The sequence below is a fragment of the Gossypium hirsutum genome, chromosome D05 (genome assembly GCF_007990345.1).
Source record: "Gossypium hirsutum isolate 1008001.06 chromosome D05, Gossypium_hirsutum_v2.1, whole genome shotgun sequence".
Taxonomy (NCBI): Eukaryota; Viridiplantae; Streptophyta; class Magnoliopsida; order Malvales; family Malvaceae; genus Gossypium; species Gossypium hirsutum.
Window position 1 is genome coordinate 14,362,944 of NC_053441.1, and position 21,289 is coordinate 14,384,232.

The 21,289-nt window shown below is 30.3% G+C and overlaps 1 long non-coding RNA gene across 1 annotated transcript; it reads left to right on the forward strand.

Moving 5' to 3' along the window:
- Positions 1 to 1,072: 1,072 nt before the first annotated feature.
- Positions 1,073 to 2,424, forward strand: LOC121217756 (uncharacterized). The gene is made up of 2 exons (XR_005913929.1): positions 1,073 to 1,127; positions 2,145 to 2,424. It is a non-coding gene; the product is annotated as an uncharacterized lncRNA (long non-coding RNA).
- Positions 2,425 to 21,289: the final 18,865 nt, after the last annotated feature.

Consider the following 21,289-nt stretch of genomic DNA (forward strand, 5'->3'; position numbering starts at 1 on the left):
GATAGGGATTAAATTGAAAGAATCCCGAAATTAGGGATTTATGGGGAAATTGAAGAATTAAACTGAGTTTATAGTAAGAATTAAGAGAGAATATAGAGTTAGAATGCAAAAATAAAATTAGTATTGATAAGGGATTAAATTAGAATTTGATGTTGCCATAGAAGGGAAAAATGTTCAGAATGTTATAAAACATAAGAATAAGAGATGAAGTTTAATTTCCGAGCCTTTGGGCAAAAATGTAATTATGTAAAAGTTTAGGGGCAAAATTGTAATTTTGAAAAAGTTAGAGTCGAGGGCTATTTTGATGAATGTGATTATTAAATAAGTTAAATTTACTATTTTAGATCAAGAAGTACGAAACTCGAGGTTAGACAAAGGGAAGAATAAAGTTGAAGACTAAGTTGGTAAATTTGGCTATAATTGGTACCGAGGTAAGTTTACAGTAAATAAATGCAATATTCTTTTATTTTACATTATTATTGTCAATTTCCAGCATTTATATATTTATGTTATGAAAATATTTAAAGTCGAATTTAAGGTGAAGTGACAGAGGAAAAGTGTTAGAAAGCCCCAGTTGAACCCTAGGAATGTTAGGATATTAGGGTTGACAGGACAGAACAGGAATGAGCCATGTAAGTCCATATTAGAAATATGGCTTTGGAGACAGGATTGAGCCATGTAAGTCCATATTATATATGGCATTGGAGACAGGAATAATTCATGTAAGTCCATGTCAAAGACATGGCATTGGCAGGGTATTGATAGACAAGAATGACCCTAGTATCCTTAGTATTCCGAGTGGTTCAACGGGTCAGAATACGAGTTAAATTACAGTGAATTAACAGCAAAGGAAAAGTAGATTATATTTATGAAAACGGAAAGGTCAGGTAAGAAAGAAGGTAAGGGAATAAAGAAGAAGATAGAAATTGAGAAGTAAAGAAATTTATGATGTTAGATGATATTATGCATAATTATCCATTATGTTGAATGTTGTGATTTATTTGCTTGTAAGCTTACTAAGCCTAGTGCTTAATCTCTTTATTTTCTTCTTCTTATAGTACTTATCTAGCCACTCGGGGATCGAAGGAAACGTCAGAGGCCGATCACACTATCAAAGAAATAACTCGGTATAATTAGACGTTTTGTTTTGTGTATGGCATGTATAGGGATTTAGTTATTTTGTATGTTTGTAGTGATGATTTTGCTAATGAGTGATGTGTAAGTAGTTGATGATGTATGGTTATTAAAATGATTAAGGATGAAGGTGTTTGCTGTTATGAAAGATTAGGTGATAAATTATGCATGGAAATCATGAAAGGATAAAATTTTGCAAAGAAACAGAATTCAGGCAGCACAGTGACGTGAATTTGAAAAATCACCCAAGATAGTATAAAATGAATTAGAGGGTGAATGATATATGGAATTAAAGCTTGTTGAGTCTATTTTCATGGAAAAATAACGGTGTAGAAAAAAGAAATTTATATTTTAAGATATGTGAATTTTAGTAAGATAGGGTCAGAACTGTTTTTGGAGTCCCCTGTTCTGAGTTTAGAAAATAATTACAAATTGTACAAAAATGTTTATGAGTTGAAATTTACATGCTTAGATTCCTTAATGAGTCTATTTTCTATAGAAACAAGTAAGAACTTCATATGAAAATCCTATAGTGAGAAAACTTATTTTTAGTGACTAGAGGTCAGGGCAGTCTGGTGGTGACACAGGGGAGACTTTAACTAATAAACTGTACTAATTTGCTGAACCAAAAATTCTAAAAATTTTATGGTGAGTAGATATATGAGTCTAGTTTCATGGAAAATTTACGGGATTAAATTTCGAGTTCTGTAGCTCAAGTTATAATTAATTTAGTAACTGCTGCGCGATTAGACAGATTTGCTGCGAATAATGAAATAAATTTTCAAACCTAGTTTTTATGCTCCGAACTGGTAAGATAAGCTAAGTAATGCCTCGTGCTCAACTCCGGAAACGGTCTCGGGTAAGGGGTGTTACATTTTATTGGTATCAGAGCAGGTTTAGTCGGTTCTCGAAAATACTCAGTAAGAATAAGAGTCTACCTATACATGCCATACTTATATATTTTGATAGTGTGACGACTCCTGACGATTTTAAAATGTTTTCTTTTATAGTTATGGATCCTGAACGAGCTAGTACAGATGAAGTAGAGAGTAATGCACCTATTCCCGCAGAAGGGACGGTGCCATCAGATGTTATATCAGTCCCATATTTCCTAAGTGTTCTGTTTCGTCTACTGGGCCTCTGCTAAAAAAAAAATGTTACAAGATAAAAGATTATCTTTGATTCAATGATGAATGATTATAAAGGAAAAATAAGTTACAAAGCTGTGAATAAAGAAGTATGTATTTGTAATAAAATAATTTAAAGTTGTGAATAAGTAAATGTTATTTAGTTCTGTATGGAGATTTAAAATAGTAATCCTTATAGATAAGGATGAAAATATACATTTATACACTTAAAAGAGTAACCTTGATAAATGAGAAATGTTTTACTAATAGACAAAAATGTCTCCAATTGATCTAGTTCCGACAGTGATGAAAGTGATATTTGAGTATTTGATAGAGAAAGGGGAGTTGCCTATATGAGTAAAGATTTATAAGGTATGAAATGAATGTTTGTAATGAATATATTGACGATAAAAGTCATGTTATGTGTATATATATATATAAGTATATATATAAGAGTCAAATTTTGAGGCTTTACGACCTTCACCCCCTCACCTGAACAATGAAATTTACAAGAATTGTATTCATTAAGTTTACAAGTGTGAAATTGAAGAGTTCAATAATTGAAGGAATAATAATGCAGTCAGAATTGTGGATGGGATAGCAAGTAAAGAGAGTTCTAGAAAGGATATTAGATTTTTTTTAAATGATTATTGGGATTTGCAATGTCGCTATTAAGGAAGAAGCTATTCACGAGTAACCGACTTACTCAGGTATAAAATTTAAAGAGCAGGTTAATCGGAATTTCTTCTGAATTGATTTCTTTAATGATTGAGATAATGTGAGATTATTGATGACTTTAGTAATCAGTGGGATTGTGTTGAAAATTGCAAACATATCTGAATGCAGTTGTTATAGTTGAGTATTTTACAATGATCTCTTCTGGGTATTCTATATGGGTATTCTATATGCTCTTTTATCCTCAGAAGTATATGCAATTATTTATTTTCAGATATGATTCTTATCATATAGCAAGGTTGGCTAATCGTATTGTTAGACGAAATTATTATTAGTCTGGTTGATTCATGATCGGGATTCCTCTATCTTTCTTTGGCTTTCTAATCTATTATGTTCGATGGAAGATTTGATGATAAGACTCATATGAAGCTATTTTCTATTTCTACTGGTTGAAGCTCCGAATTATATATATGGAATTTATATTGTCTTTATCACAACTATTCCTAGTACATACAAGTGATATTCTTCTTTTGGATTTTCTCTGGGATATCATCGATCTCTTTATCATTCAATGTGGTTTTTCTTCTCAGAAATTTAGTATAGCTTCACATCTTGGATTTTATTATCTCGGTTTTCTTATTATTCTTATGGTCTAATCTTATTTATTAACCATGGTTCATCCGTACAAGATATTCATTGGCCGGAGGTAACTATATTTATTACTGTTATAAATCTTGGTTTGATCATGGGAACTCGGTGATATGGATCTCAAATTATAGAAGTTGTATTACTGCACTGGTTGTTATTGAGACTACTTCGGTTTTCTTCAACTATTTTGGAGTGCATTATTGATGTTGAAGTATTGTTCTATCTATACGGTTGGAACGTCAGTTCTATTATGGCATTATGGTTTTTAATCTATCTGATGATTGTGGCTTCGGTATAGTTTAAAGCTTCGATGTTAATGATTGAAATATTTTTATTATATATATAATTCCCTTCTAGTTTTCGTGAAAGGGTTGACATCGGCAAAAGTGTAGATGGAGGAAGATTGAGCTCAAACTTGTATTTTGGTTTTCACTTCTCAGGTAATTCTGAAATTATGTCAACAAGTCAATAATGGAATGTCAAAATTCGTTTGAGTTAAATGCTATTTGTGGAAATTTTCGATTGGTGTTCCGAGAGGATTATGATATATGGTATATCTGGATTGTTTTGACAACAAGAAGATTGGATTATTCTGAAATGTTATTATCTGATAGATAAAATCGACTCAGTTGTTTTAATCAGAGTGGGTTATTTATTGAAAAGTTAATTGAGTTATAATCAGTGATGGAATCAGTACATCTTGGGTCTCCACAATGAGTTTAAATTATCTGTTTTCTTATCGCTGGATGGGTTTCCAAGATCTTCGTTCAAAGGTATTAAATAAGATAATTCGGGTTTCTCAGTTATGTTTCGACAGACAATTACTGGACATTTCTTGGTAGTCATACTACTAGTGAAAAAGTGATGGCAAGAGAACATCAGAGCTGCTCAGTTAAGTTCAGGCATAGTATCAATTTCTAAAATGAGTTTTGATATGAGTTCGGAAGTGATATGAGTTATGATTAATTTTTATGGACTTCGATTGAAAGGGGTGAAGAAAGATTTGACTTAATAGCTTGTATCAGGTGAGAAATTTCGAGGACGAAATTTTTTTTAAGGGGGGAAGAGTTGTAACAGCCCAATTTTCAGTAGTGTCAGAACAGTGATTTGAGATCACTAAATTCGATGAAGAAGTTAGAAATATTTTTGAATTAGTGAATTTTGTGATTTAAAAGAAATTATTAGGTAAATTGGGTCGAAAACGAGGTATCGAGACCTCGATATTATAAACTGAGCCGTAAATATTTTTATAAATATTTACGGAGTGTCAATAGGATAATATTAAAGTTTCGTTAAGAAATTTTAATGTTTCGATAGTTAATTATGAAAAAGGATTAAATTGCAATAGGGATAAAAGTTTAATTATAGATTAAAGAAAAGTTAAAAGGACCAAATAGGCAATTATGCCTTTTTCTAAAGTTGAGGCGGCATAAGTATAAAAATCTGAGATTTTTATGTGTTAAAAAAATATTATTATATTATAGTAATGATTATGTTTTTATATTATATTATCATTAATATATTATATTATATTATATATATACATAAAACAAAAGAAAGAATAGAAAAAAAGAAAGAAACAGAATAGAAGAGACGAAACAGAGAAAGAAACAGAGAGCAAAACGGGCAGAGAAGGAAGGAAAGAAAGAAAGAAAGAAAGAAAGAAAAAGAAAAAGGGAAATTTAAGGTTTTAAGGTTCCAAGCTCAATTGGTAAGTCAAATTAAGTCTTTTTCTTATAATTTTTGAGTTTTTGGAATCCTAGAGATAAATACTACTTGATTTATGTTGATATTTTGAAAGTTAGTAGATTGTTAGACATGAGTTATGTTGAATTAATTGATGAACTAGAGGTTAAAATGATTGAATTTTAAGTTAGAAGTTAGCAAAAGATTGATTTGTAAAATAAAATATAAGTTTTGAATTGATAGGGATTAAATTGAAAGAATCCCGAAATTAGGGATTTATGGGGAAATTGAAGAATTAAACTGAGTTTATAGTAAGAATTAAGAGAGAATATAGAGTTAGAATGCAAAAATAAAATTAGTATTGATAAGGGATTAAATTAGAATTTGATGTTGCCATAGAAGGGAAAAATGTTCAGAATGTTATAAAACATAAGAATAAGAGATGAAGTTTAATTTCCGAGCCTTTGGGCAAAAATGTAATTATGTAAAAGTTTAGGGGCAAAATTGTAATTTTGAAAAAGTTAGAGTCGAGGGCTATTTTGATGAATGTGATTATTAAATAAGTTAAATTTACTATTTTAGATCAAGAAGTACGAAACTCGAGGTTAGACAAAGGGAAGAATAAAGTTGAAGACTAAGTTGGTAAATTTGGCTATAATTGGTACCGAGGTAAGTTTACAGTAAATAAATGCAATATTCTTTTATTTTACATTATTATTGTCAATTTCCAGCATTTATATATTTATGTTATGAAAATATTTAAAGTCGAATTTAAGGTGAAGTGACAGAGGAAAAGTGTTAGAAAGCCCCGGTTGAACCCTAGGAATGTTAGGATATTAGGGTTGACAGGACAGAACAGGAATGAGCCATGTAAGTCCATATTAGAAATATGGCTTTGGAGACAGGATTGAGCCATGTAAGTCCATATTATATATGGCATTGGAGACAGGAATAATTCATGTAAGTCCATGTCAAAGACATGGCATTGGCAGGGTATTGATAGACAAGAATGACCCTAGTATCCTTAGTATTCCGAGTGGTTCAACGGGTCAGAATACGAGTTAAATTACAGTGAATTAACAGCAAAGGAAAAGTAGATTATATTTATGAAAACGGAAAGGTCAGGTAAGAAAGAAGGTAAGGGAATAAAGAAGAAGATAGAAATTGAGAAGTAAAGAAATTTATGATGTTAGATGATATTATGCATAATTATCCATTATGTTGAATGTTGTGATTTATTTGCTTGTAAGCTTACTAAGCCTAGTGCTTAATCTCTTTATTTTCTTCTTCTTATAGTACTTATCTAGCCACTCGGGGATCGAAGGAAACGTCGGAGGCCGATCACACTATCAAAGAAATAACTCGGTATAATTAGACGTTTTGTTTTGTGTATGGCATGTATAGGGATTTAGTTATTTTGTATGTTTGTAGTGATGATTTTGCTAATGAGTGATGTGTAAGTAGTTGATGATGTATGGTTATTAAAATGATTAAGGATGAAGGTGTTTGCTGTTATGAAAGATTAGGTGATAAATTATGCATGGAAATCATGAAAGGATAAAATTTTGCAAAGAAACAGAATTCAGGCAGCACAGTGACGTGAATTTGAAAAATCACCCAAGATAGTATAAAATGAATTAGAGGGTGAATGATATATGGAATTAAAGCTTGTTGAGTCTATTTTCATGGAAAAATAACGGTGTAGAAAAAAAGAAATTTATATTTTAAGATATGTGAATTTTAGTAAGATAGGGTCAGAACTGTTTTTGGAGTCCCCTGTTCTGAGTTTAGAAAATAATTACAAATTGTACAAAAATGTTTATGAGTTGAAATTTACATGCTTAGATTCCTTAATGAGTCTATTTTCTATAGAAACAAGTAAGAACTTCATATGAAAATCCTATAGTGAGAAAACTTATTTTTAGTGACTAGAGGTCAGGGCAGTCTGGTGGTGACACAGGGGAGACTTTAACTAATAAACTGTACTAATTTGCTGAACCAAAAATTCTAAAAATTTTATGGTGAGTAGATATATGAGTCTAGTTTCATGGAAAATTTACGGGATTAAATTTCGAGTTCTGTAGCTCAAGTTATAATTAATTTAGTAACTGCTGCGCGATTAGACAGATTTGCTGCGAATAATGAAATAAATTTTCAAACCTAGTTTTTATGCTCCGAACTGGTAAGATAAGCTAAGTAATGCCTCGTGCTCAACTCCGGAAACGGTCTCGGGTAAGGGGTGTTACACATGGTCTTACATGGGACCTCTCATCTTGGTGCCAACGCCATGTCCCAGACATGGTCTTACATGGGACCTCTTTACCCAAATGTCATGGCATTTGTATCTGATACATTCATCATGTTTCAACGGGGCTTTTTAACACCGATTCACTGTCATCTCATACTTGAGTCAATATTAAATAAATTCATAAAATAAATGCATAATTGCTGGAAAATAACAATATTAATAATAATTATTGAAATATTGTATTTATTTACCGTAAACTTACCTCGGTACAAAATATAGCCAAATTCACCAACTTAGCCTTCAACTTTATTCTTTCCTTTGTCTAACCTCAAGTTTCATTCTTCTTGATCTAAAATAGCAAATTTAACTCATTTAATACTCACATTTATCAAAACAGCCCTCAACTCTAACTTTGGAAAAATTACAATTTTACCCCTAAACTTTTACATAATTACATTTTTTCCTCAAGGCTCGGAAATTAAACTTCATCTCATATTCTTATGTTTTATGACATGCTGAACATTTTTCCCTTCTATGGCAACATAAAATTCCCACTCTAACACTTACTTATAAACATTAGGTATTTTTACTGATTATGTCAACTTACTCGTTTTCACTTAAAATCGCTTAGTAAAAGTTGTTTAACATAATTTCTAGTTTCATATTCCACCATAAAACATCAAAATAAACATATTTCACCTATGGGTATTTTTCCAAATATGAACCCTAGGTTAAATTATTGCTAGAATAGGCTAAATTAAGCTACAGGGATCTCAAAAACGTAAAAAGCATTAAAAACGGGGCTTGGGATCACTTACTATGGAGCTTGGAAGCTTGAAAACCCTAACTATGGCTTCTCCCATTGCTAAATTTGGCCTAATGAAGAAGATGATCAAAAATTGTCTTTTAATTTTGTTTTTAATTCATTTTAATAACTAAATGACTAAAATGCCCTTAATGAAAAACTTTAGAAACATGCCTAACCATGTCCATTTTTGTCCACCAACTTAACCAATGGTCTAATTACCATGTAAAGACCTCCAATTTAAAATTTCATAACAATTGGACACCTCTAACATATAGAACTCAACTTTTGCACTTTTTACAATTTAGTCCTTTTGATTAAATTGAGTGCCCAAACGTCAAAATTTTTGGATGAAATTTTCATGAAATCTTTCTGTGAAATTGTAGGCCATAGAAATATAATAAAAATAAACTTTTCCTCATCGGATTTGTGGTCCCGAAATTACTGTTCCGATAACCTTAAATTTGGGCAATTACACAATCACTCCAAATATGTCGTGAAAGTAGTGACAGGGTCAATTGTCAATGTGTCTACTGATGCTGATGTTAAATCTTTTGTTGTGTTGATGGAGCTTATCCTTAATCATCTAAGACCAGTGTTTATTTTTTTTCCTGAATTGTATAGTTCCAGTCAGTAAATGAATTAATGAATTTTCCTTTTAAAAATAAACTATTTGATTTTTTAAATATTTTTATTAAAAATTTATTTTATACTAATTTTAGGGAAAACTACACAGATAGTCACCCAACTATAAAAATTTTCATTTTGGGCATCCAAAATAAAAGTTTGCAATTTAAGCACTCATGCTATATAGTTCAGTCATTTTGGTCACTCCCGTTAAAATCACAAACGACAAGCTAACTTGATTGTTAAAAAATCGGTATAATAATAAATTTAGCCCTCAACTTTTATATATTATATCGTTTTAATCATAATTTTTAAAAAATTAACCATCGAAATTTATAAATATTCTCAATTTGATCCTAATTCTAAAAATTTTAAAAAATATATAAAATACATAAATATTTTTTAAAAAATATAATAATAAATATATAGAAATAGAAATTTGATTGTTGACAAAAAATTATATATAAAAATAAAAAATATATAAAAATACATAAATATTTTTCAAAAAAAATATAATAATAAATTTAAAATTTATATTAGCATTAATATTAAATAAAAATATTTATATTGATATTAAACAAAATTAAAAACCCTACCTCACCCCATCCTTCTTCCCCACACCCTATATATATACTCCACTAATCTCTTCATTTTTTTTTGTCCCTTTCCTTCGGACCTCTCTTTCCAGCAATTGAAAAACAAATAATTTCCATGTTGGTTTTATTTTTTATTTTTCGAATTTTTTTTATCTTCTTCTTTTTGTCTTGAAAGGGTAGTCTTTAGTTGGAGTCATTAGATTCCTATGTGTTCAACAAGTGCAAAAGGAAGAAAGAAAATGAACTAGTGATTGTAGAATTCAACTAAAAGTGTTATCTTGGGTGTTCATTAAATGTTCATTGTTAATTAATATTCTTGGAATGATGCTTTATCTAAAGCCTGAAGCTTTGGATGAAGACCATCATCCTCAAAGTCCTATTGTCCTAATAGTAATACCATTAATGACAATGAGAATGAGAATTGCAATGGTGGTAATAATGAGGTTTTATTCTACCAATCAAATGGTATGTCTTTATTTATTTTTTACTTCTTTATTTATGCTCATGTATTTTTTTTTTTAGTTTTGTTATGTTGAATGCAATATGGTTGATAGTTTTGCTGTGGTAGCTCTATTAATAGGTATTTATAATGAAAAAGTAGTAAGGTTTGGAGCAAGTCAATTTCACCTGGGGATGAATCTTATAACTTTTGTTCTTAGTTGGAGGTAATTTGCAAAAACTAATTTTATGTTCCTTAATTTTCAGCAAAGAGAGAGGGGGGACAGTGGTGGGGCAAGGTTCGGTGGGGGAGGGGGAGGCGGGTTTTTATTCTATTTAATATATTACTTTTTCTTGTCAACAGTTTAATATTTTATCTTTATATTTATTTAGAAAAAATATTTATATATTTTTTATTTTTTAAAATTAGAATAAATTTGATATTATTCGTAAATTTTGAGAGTTAATTTTTAAAATTATGACTAAATTGATATAATTTGTAAAAATTGAGAGCTAAAATTTTTATTATACTAATTTTGTTAATTGCTACGTCAACTTGCCGTTTGTGATTTTAACAGAGTAACCAAAATGACAAAATTATATAATATGGGTGCTTAAGTTATAACATTTTTACTTTGAGTGCTTAAAATAAATTATTGATAATTAAGTGACTATTCGTAGTTTACCCTTATTTCTAAACACCAAATTAATCAAATTGTTTTTTTTTTAATCATAGAAGAAGAAACACATAAACAAAATAGATGCAAACACATAAATAAAATAGATGCAATTTTTGGTGTTATAACACCAATAATATCAACACCAAGTTGATCAAGAAGATAATAATAGAAAACACTTTGCAATGTTTGTCCCCAAGCCATCGATTCTAAAGAAAGTTTATTACCCTCCCTGTAAACATGTTGGATAACCACATCCCACTCCTTTAAATAGTCCCAATCTTTTCAAATTAAATTGATCTCCCCATCTTTAGCATTGTTGGTTAGTACGTTTACAACATCAATACTGTCCACTTCGAGAATCAGTCGGCGTTGTCCACTCCTCCAAGCAAGCATTAACCCTTCAACCACATCCCACATCTCTGCTTCCCATATTGAACATGAGCAATGAGTTTAGAAAATCCAACAACCCATTCTCTATTCCAATCCCGTATAACACCCTCAGAAGCAGACACACTAGTAAAGGACTTATGAGCACCATCAATATTCAACTCGTACCATCCCAAATCAGGTTTCCTCCAGTTAGCTGACTTCACATTCCTCGAGTAGCTGCTTATAATACTATTATCAGCATACTCCATCGCACCAATACATTGTTGCTGCAATCACAAACTCCTTTCCGATACCGATTCAAGCTCTACAAAATTACCATAAAAAATGAATCTAGTCATACGCTTCCATAGGTTCCAACATAATACTCCAACTAGCACTATCTCGAGCAAAGTAACTAATATTAGAATGATTCTGGTTCACCCATTCAAGAATCTGCATAGTTATGAATTCAACAAGTTTCTTCTTCCAAACCAACCATTTCCAAATGACTGACGCTACGATACATCCACGAAGCACATGGTCTAAAGTTTGATGGATGGGTAAATAACACGCTTCTTGTGTTGATACCAAAGCTAAAGAGTCCAGAAATTGTCCATCAACTAAGGCCTATTAGTTTGTGCATAGTTCTGTACAAGATAATTACAAAGGTAATTGTGAATTGATTGAAACCGTTTATACTGAAATGGGTGTTACCAAACTAAGTGAGTTTTGTGCCGGACAGGAACATTATATATAATATTATTATTGCTCAGGAAATTATACACACGATGATGAGTAAGTTTGGGAAGAGAGGATGGTTGGTGATAAAGGTTGACTTGGAAAAAACCTATGACCGGTTAGAGTGGAGATTCATCGAGGATACTTTACTCGATATTGGGATTCCGACCAAGTTAAGAACTGTTATTATGCATTGTGCTAGCTTGGTCTCAACTTGGGTGGTATGGAATGGGAAGGTGACGGATACTTTTGCTCCATCTCGAGGTTTTCGACAAAGTGATCCGTTATCCCCTTTTCTTTTTGTTTTATATATGGAGAGGCTAGTTCAAACTATTTGTAAATTGATGGATTTGGGTCTATGGAGATAAATTTTTTTACTAGAAATATCACGAGCATCTCACATTTATTGTTTGTGGATGATCTCGTTTTGTTTGTTAGGGCCTCAATGGAACAAATGAGTATTATTTATCAAATTATCAATGATTTTTGTGCTTGCTCGGGCCATAGAGTGAGTGTGAAAAAGATGAAAAATTTATTTTTTGAAGAATGTTGAGGACAACCTCAAACAATAATTGAGTGATATGGTTTTGCATGAGTGAATGATCTTGAAAAGTATTTGTGTAACAGCTTAATTTTCAGTGGTGTCGGAAACAATGACCTTAGATCACTAAATCTGACCAGTGAGTTTTAAAATATAATAAATAAATAAATATGAGTCAAATGTGATTATAGAAGAATTTTGGATTTGTGAATTTTGTGATTTAAAAAGAAATTAATAAGTAAATTGGGTCTAAAACGAGGTATCAAAACCTCAAACTCATAAACTGAGCCATAAATATATTTATAAATATTTATAGAGTGTCATTGATGTTTCGTTAGAAAATTCTAACGTTTGGATGGTCAATTAATTAAAAAGAACTAAATTGAAAATAATGCAAAATTTGTTATATTATGATTAAATAGCTTAAGTGACTAATAAGGAGGGATTTAAAAGGTAAGAAAATCAGCAAGAAAATAAGGAGAAACAAGGGAAAAATTGGAAATTTTGCAAATTAAACATATAAAACAAAGACAAAATTGAAAAATCTATAGATTTCTTCATAATTCATCAGAAAAAACGCCATAGGAGGTCTGAAACAAGCTTTTTTCTCATATTTTTATACCATGTGAGTTCAATTCTTCTTTTTTCTTTGAAATTTTTATGTTTTGTTACTTTTACAACTAGGTCCAACTATTGAATTCATTAGTTTTTGATTCCATGGGTGATTTTGCAAGTTACCATGAATAAGTGCTGGAAGTTTATGATGAATTATCATAGATTTGAAGCTTTAATTTCATTATATTATGATTTTATTAAGTGAATTTAGTAGAAAATGATTTTTCAGACCTAATTGTGAAAAAGCTAGGAATTGGGATTTTGAACTGAAATTCTGAATATAAAGGGTTGTATAATAGCCTAAAATGATTAGATAAAGTGTTATTTGAGGAAGAATTAGTTTAATTAAAGTGTTAATTAAGTAGGGACTAAATTATAAAAACTATAAATTTTGAGGTAAAAGTATAATTTTAAAAATTGAAGGGCATAAATTGCGAATTAAGCATACATTTATATATAAAGTACTCAGTGCTTAGTAAGTTCGTATAACAGAAATTAACTTACCATACATTTATACATAAAGTAAGCATACAAAATGCATCCAAAGCAATTTGGCCATTTGCCTAACACATAACTTCACCAGGCATGTTAGTCTTTCATTTCATGTAAATATCAACAATAAAAATGAGCTCATCAAATATAAAAATATAATCTGATGTAATTAATGTATATACGGGTATTGATTAATCTTGATTTCATATGTTCTTATATCAGAATTTCACCCGTTAAATTATTTGAAATCTTGATGGATACTTGGGTAGTACACCTGAAGTGTACAATAATATAAACCCGTCAATTCATATCCAAGAGTGCTTTTATGAACACTTAAACAGAAAGCTCTCTCTCAAGAACTATAACGGGAAGCTCATTGAGCCTTGTACAGGAAGCTTATCCGGGCAATATAATGGGAAGCTCACAAAGAGCCTATAACAGGTAGCTCCGAAGAGCAATTAAAGGGTAACACCAGATAGCCATATAACGGGAAGTTTAAGCGAGCAGTAACGGGAAGCTCACAAAGAACCTTTAATCAGGAAGCTCACAAAGAGCCATATAACGAGACACTCATAAGAGCTGCGGTGTGCCCACAACACATGTAAGGTCACAACCGATCGGGATGCTCCGAAGAACATTTAACAGGAAGCTCGCAAGAACACTATATAATGGGAAGCTTGAGAGGGCTTATAACGGGACGCTCTTTAGAGCTACGATATGTGACACCCCCAACCCGTATCCCTCGCTGGAACTGGGTTACGGAGCATTGCCGGAGTTTACAGATCAAACATACAGAAATTTCAAACATTTCATATCATCAAAACAAGTCATCAAAGCATCATTTTAATCCAAATTATAAACATATCAAATCTAAATCAATTTGCCTAGTTCATGAGCAGTTAAACATAAAATTAAATTCACATGCATCTATCTAGATTTAGTTCAATTTATCATGCCATAATATGGCTTAAAAAACAACCACATATTTATATGTATAAAACCAACCAAAATTAAACTTATAACCTCATTTACAATCAAACCACAAAATAACTATTATTTAGACACCCTAGATACATGCCGACACAAAGGATAAACATCACCATATTTGAATTCGGGATTGTTGTTGGATGCTGAATCGGTGATCAAAAGTTAAGCACTTAACCTACGTACGAGAAACAAAACCGTACGCTGAGTATAAACTCAGTGGTATTTCTATAATCCGAATATTTAAAGATAAGAAATTACAAATATACAATTGAAATATAAACACATATTAATATTTAATTATTACAATAATCATATCATATTTCATTTGTTTCACAAATATCTCAATTCTCATACTTGCTATATAAATAGTTTTCACAATTTATTTCACATTTCATTATACAATTGCAATATCCATTCCATAGTCATTTCATGAGTATATAACTCATATATTCCATATATTTGCAACGTATTTCACATTCTATTTCCAATTCACTATTTCACTTCCATTTCTCATACCATGCCATTTCAATATCAAATGCCAACTCATTTACCCCTATTAACACGACTCGGACTCGGACGGATACATGAATCCAACCAAACACACCAGTTTGGCACCCAATGCCTCATCAGATAATTCGAAATATTAATTTGACACCTAGTGTCTCATCGATTAAACTGAAGTAAATTGGCACCCAGTGCCTCATCGAATTAATTCAAAGTAGTAAATTGACACCCAGTGTCTCATCAACTCGAAGTCGAAGAAATCCCTGAACTCTTCTAATCTTATGGCATGCCATCTACATCAGACTCAGCCCGATACAATTAATAGGGTTTTAAATTTACTTTTCAAATACAACCAATATTCAATTCAATTCAAATAATCAATATATTCAATATATATACCAATTCAATCAATATAAATTCAATAAATTCATCACATATTAAATCAATCCATTTCAATTGCAAAACACAATAATTCTCACCTCAACACTTACCATATACATTAAATTAAAAATACAACAATTAATAACTAATTTCGGATTATAGAAATACAAACCAGGAATTCTGAACTATTCCACGTCGACTTTATCTTTCCCCTTTTTAGTTTAGGATTCTGGTATGACGTTAGCTACGGAATTAAAACAATTAAAATTCATCACTATAATACAATTCAATTTCATATTGCATATTTCAATTTTTACTCAACATTTGTCTAGATTCCAATTTAGTCCATAAACCGAGACTAATTTATTTCTTAACAATCAATTATATATTTTTATTCAATTTCCACTTTAAAATAGATTTAACTCTTTAATTTCACTTAAATCCCTAAATTTTTAAATTTTCACAATTTAGTCCCTATTACTCAAAATTTACAATGTATTCTACAATCCAATCCTTTTTCACTTCTAACTTAAAAATCTATCAATTTAATCCCTAATAATAAAATTATTCAACATTAACAACATTTAAAAACTTAATAATTTCTAAAATTTTGACATGGGTCAGGTAGTATTTAATATCGGGATTCCAAAAACATAAAAATTACAAAAAAAAGGATTAAATTGACTAACCAATTAAATTTGGAACTTTTAAAACCTTAAGGGCCTTCGTCTGTTTCTTTCTCCTTTTTTTTTTCGTTTTGCTTCTCTCTTTCGTTTCTACCTTTCTATTTCTTTTTCTTTCTTTCTTTCTTTTTGTTTGTTTTATTATTATAATATATAATATATATACTTATATATTAAGTAAACTTATTTTAATATAATATATATTAAATTCACATATATTTAACTTATGCCGCCTCACCTAAAGAAAAATGACATAATTTTGTGAAACTTTAGGGGTAAAAATGTAGTTTTTCCAAAGTATGATTTTTGGACTAAATTGAATAATGAGAGTGTTAAACAAGTTAAATATGTTATTATAAATCAAGAAAGACGAGAAATTGACTTTGATCAGTGAGAAAGAAAAGTGAGAAAAAGTGAAATTATGAAAAAGTACATTTAGCAACAAACAGTTTAGACAGCAACAGTTGTGTGACTTTGAAAAATCACCAAAAATGGTGAAAATTTAATTATAGGCTGAATAATGTATGAAATTAAAACTTAATGAGTCTATTTTTACATAAAGAGACAGAGAAAGCAAAAGAATTTTATATTATGAGATATTTGAATTTTAGTGAGACAGGGCTAGAATGATTTCGAAATCTCATGTTCTGACTTTGGAAAATCATTAAAAATTGTAAATTAATAATAATGGGATAAAATTTATATGTTTAGAACCCTGAATGAGTTTATTTTCAAAAGAAACAAACGATAACATTATTTGAATTCTGTACTATGAAATAATTAATTTTTAGTGAAGAAGGGTCAGACCTGTCAAGCAGTGAAACAAGGGAACTTTAAAGAATAAACTGCACTTATTGGCTAAGCCAAAAATTATAAAAAATTTATGGTAATAAAATATGTGAGTCTAGTTTTAGCTAAAATTATCGGATCTTAATTTGGAGCTTGGTAGCTCGAGATATAAATAAATTAGTGACTCTGACTCTGACTCTGACAAACAGTTTGAATTTACATACAAGAAAATAGTGAAAGTATGGATAATGTTATTTAAGTGTGTTATACACATTAAGGATGTGGAATGGAGAGTAGGAGGAGGAAAATTGGAAAATATATGAATGATTTGTGTATAATTGGCCATATGCTTGATTATGATTGATAAACGATGAAATAGAAATAATGCTTATGTTTGTGCATGATTGGTCATGGTTTAACCTCATGTGGGAAAATAAAGTTTTATTGTATGTGTGTATGGTATATTTGGAATATGATTTGGCTTGAAGTAATGTCATGAATGGTTTATGAATTAACACATGTTGGTAAGTTTGATACATGAACAAATGTTGTTTTCATCCATGCTTATAATGCTTATGCTATATGTTTATTTGGGTTCACATATTTGGTGTACATGCTTAGGCTTTGGCCAAGTTGTGGTTGGATTATGCCATGTTAAAATTATAAGTTATGCATTGAGATGGTAAGTGCCTAAATGGAAATATGCTTGTGATCATGACAGGGGTGGTAAGGTTTAAATTATGTAATCTTTAGTGAAATGGTTTATCACGTGGTTAGTTCCAAAAAGAATTATGTTTAAATGCATTAACTTGCGACTATGGTTGAATGATATGTTTATGTCTTGTGTGATATGTATAGGAAACGGGTGTGGAAAGGTAATGAAATAGTAAGTTCATATTTGAAGCGAAAAATGACGAAAAAAAGGATGATGAGTTTAATTGATGTTGTTATTTAAGCTAAAGTGATATTTTCATTGCAAAATTGAGAATTTCATAAATGTGTTAATGAATGATATAGTCGATAAATGTTGAGTTAAATGGTAAATATGTATTAGTATTGAACTTACTAATATTGAATTGTACGTGATTTAAATGGAAATTGCTAGTGATAGGATTTGAATTGTGAGCATGAATAAATTGTAAATTGAATAAAAAGAAATGAAGCATTGAATTGCATGAGTATGTATCGGGTCTCGTAGGCCCTATTTATTATGATTATAATATATTGAGGATATATTGTGAAGAATTATAAAAGTATGTTAATAATTTGAAAGTTTTAATTTAGATGAAATTTTATAACTCGGTTCAGTACGTTTACAAGTGTATGTGTTCTGGTAATGCCTCGTACCCTATTTTGGTGTTGAATACGGGTAAGGGGTGTTACAAAAAAAATATTTACGAGTCTAATTTACGGGAACGGAGTCCCAGGAATGCACTTTTTTTAATTTGATCCTTTTTAATTAATTAACCATCGAAACGTTAAAATTTTTTAACGAAACTTTAATACCACCTTAATGACACTCCGTAAATATTTATAAAAATATTTATGGCTCAGTTTATAAAAACAAGGTCCCTATACCTCATTTTCTAAAACCACTTGAACTTAATAAATCACTTATATAACATAAATTATCAAATCAAAAACTTTTTTTTAAATCACATTTTACTCGTAAATACTAAATAATAATATTTACGGACTTACTTGTCGAATTTAGTTGCCCCAAAACCACTATTTTTGACACCATTGAAAAATGGGCTGTTAAACGGTATGTCCGCAACATATGCAGGACCACTACCTTTTCAGGAAACAGAACCTTGTATCCAATCGAATTTCATTCATTCAAACGTGATTTAACATTTATCGGGTATTTTCCGGATAGATGATTAGATTTCATATACAAATCATTCAAATCAATTCGAACATATAATTACACAATTAAGTTACACGAACTTACCTCGACAATGTTCATGAGTCGTAATCTACCAATTCGTTACTTTTCTTTACCTCGATCTAGCTCCGTATTTTGTCTTTTCGGATCTATACGAGTAAATTAACTCAATTTAATACAATTTCATACTCATTTCAATCCAATTTACATCTTAGGAAAAAGTACCATTTTGCCCCTATACTTTTGATTCATTCCAATTTCATCCCTAGGCTCGATAAATGAAATTCATGCAATTTAATCCTTATTCCAAGCTCAGACAAATTTTACATGTATCAATAGCAGCCCATGTATTTCACAAAAATTAGAATTTTTCCATGAATTTTACTTTTTTACAATTTAGTCCCTAAATCACATTTTCATCAAAATTCCTTTAAGAAAAGTTGTTTACCTATCAACAACCTTTCATTTTCTACCATCAAAGTTCATAATTCAACTATATTCATCCATGGCAAAATCCTAGAACTTTGATAACTTTGCCAATTAATCCTCAAAATAGCTTAATTATGCTATTACAATCTCAGAAACATAAAAATTACTAAAAACGGGACAAGAATTCATACCTAATTAAGCCAAGAAAGCTTGATTGAGCTATTTTCTCTTAGCTAGGGTTTCCATAAAAAAATTTGGGAAAGATGATGATAAATGATGATATTTTCTTTATTTAATCATTTATCATCTTTTAATATCTTTTATTTCCAATTTCATCCTTTTCTTTAATTAAATTTCCATGGATGAATCATCATCCTTATCTATTAACTTCTCTTAATGGTCTATTTGTCATATAAGGACCTCAAACTTTGAATTTCATAGCTATTTGATACTTATAGCTACTAGAACCCAACTTTTGCATTTCATGCAATTTGGTCCTTTTATCAATTAAACATGTAATCGGTAAAATTTTCTTAACAAAATTTTCATACGATTTTCTTATTATAATTTAGACCATGAAATAAAATTATAATAATTTTCTTTTCGTATTCAAATTTGTGGTCCCGAAACCACTGTTCTGATTTCACTGAAAATGGGTTGTTACACTATTAAAGTGTTAGGGTTTTTCCATGGATGAGTATAGTTTAATTATGAAGTTTTATGGTAGAAAAATAAAAGATTGTTGATAGATAAACAACTTTTCGAAAGAGAATTTTGATGAAATTATGATTTAGGGACTGAATTGAAAAAATGAGAAATTTATGGAAAATTTTTAAATTTTGTTAAATACATGGGCTTCTATGGATATGTATGAAAATTAATTAGGCTTGAAATAAGGATTAAATTGCATGAATTTCATTTTTTGAGCTTAGAGATAATTGCAATTAATTAAAAGTATAGGAGCAAAATAGTAATTTTGCCAAAGATGTGTACTAGATTGAATTGAATATGAATGATATTAAATTGAGTTAAATTCATTCGTACAAATCCGAATAGACCTAATACGGAGTTAGATCGAGGAAAAGAAAAAGTATTAGATTAGTAGCCTACGAAATTGTGAACATTTGTCGAGGTAAGTTCATGTAATTAAATTGTATATTTGTATTATTTGAATTGAATATTGTTGTGTGTGTGATTTTTATAAAAAGCCATATATATTATTGATCACATATTCGACAAGTACAGAATCCCGTTTGAACCTTAGACATTCAATGGATACAAATGATATGTCATTAGGTTTCCGGATTGGTTGTGGTCCTACATGTGTTGCGGACACACCACAACTCTTATGAGCATCCCGATATTTAGCTCTCACGAGCTTCCGATTAATGGCTCTTATGAGCTTCCCGATATACAGCTCGATTGAGCTTCCTGTTATACAGCTCACATGAGCTTCCCGTTACATGGCTCAAAAGAGTTTCCCGTGTACATGCTCGTATAAGCATACCTGTATATGAATTGATGGATTACATATTTGTACACCTCGTTTGTATTACCCGTGTATCCAATGATATTTTAAATGGTTCAACGGGCTAAGTTTTGATTTGAGATAATATAAGTTCGAAACGAACTATTACCCATGTATACATGAAGTACATAGAAATGATATTACTTGATATACTGAAGCATGAAATGATTGTTACATGTATGTGAAACTTGCTTGATGACTTTGTTCATCCATGATGATGGGCTATTATATGTGTTTAGGCTTTTGTCCAAGTTGATTTGAAATATGTTTTGTATGCTTACCTTAAATGTAATTGAATGGTAAGTTAATTTGTTATACGAACTTACTAAGCGTAAATGCTTACTCTATTTTATTTTCCCTGTTTTATAGTAACTTGGAAGCTCGTTTTGGTTGGAAGTTGGTCAGAGGTGATTCGCACTATCCATAGGCCTTTTTGGTACATATAGTAAACTAATTTTGGTTATAATGGCATGTACAAGTTAATTTGGCCAATGTTGGCCTAAAATTATCTTGTTTAGACTAGTCATTAGAGTGGCTTGTGTTTGATATATTTTGAGATGTATATATATGGCCTTATCATGATTAATGTGTGTTTGGTATGGTTGAGTGATGAATAATTTATAGGCATATTGAAGATTGGTTTGAGATAGTATGTTTGGTACAAATTTGCATATATGTGTA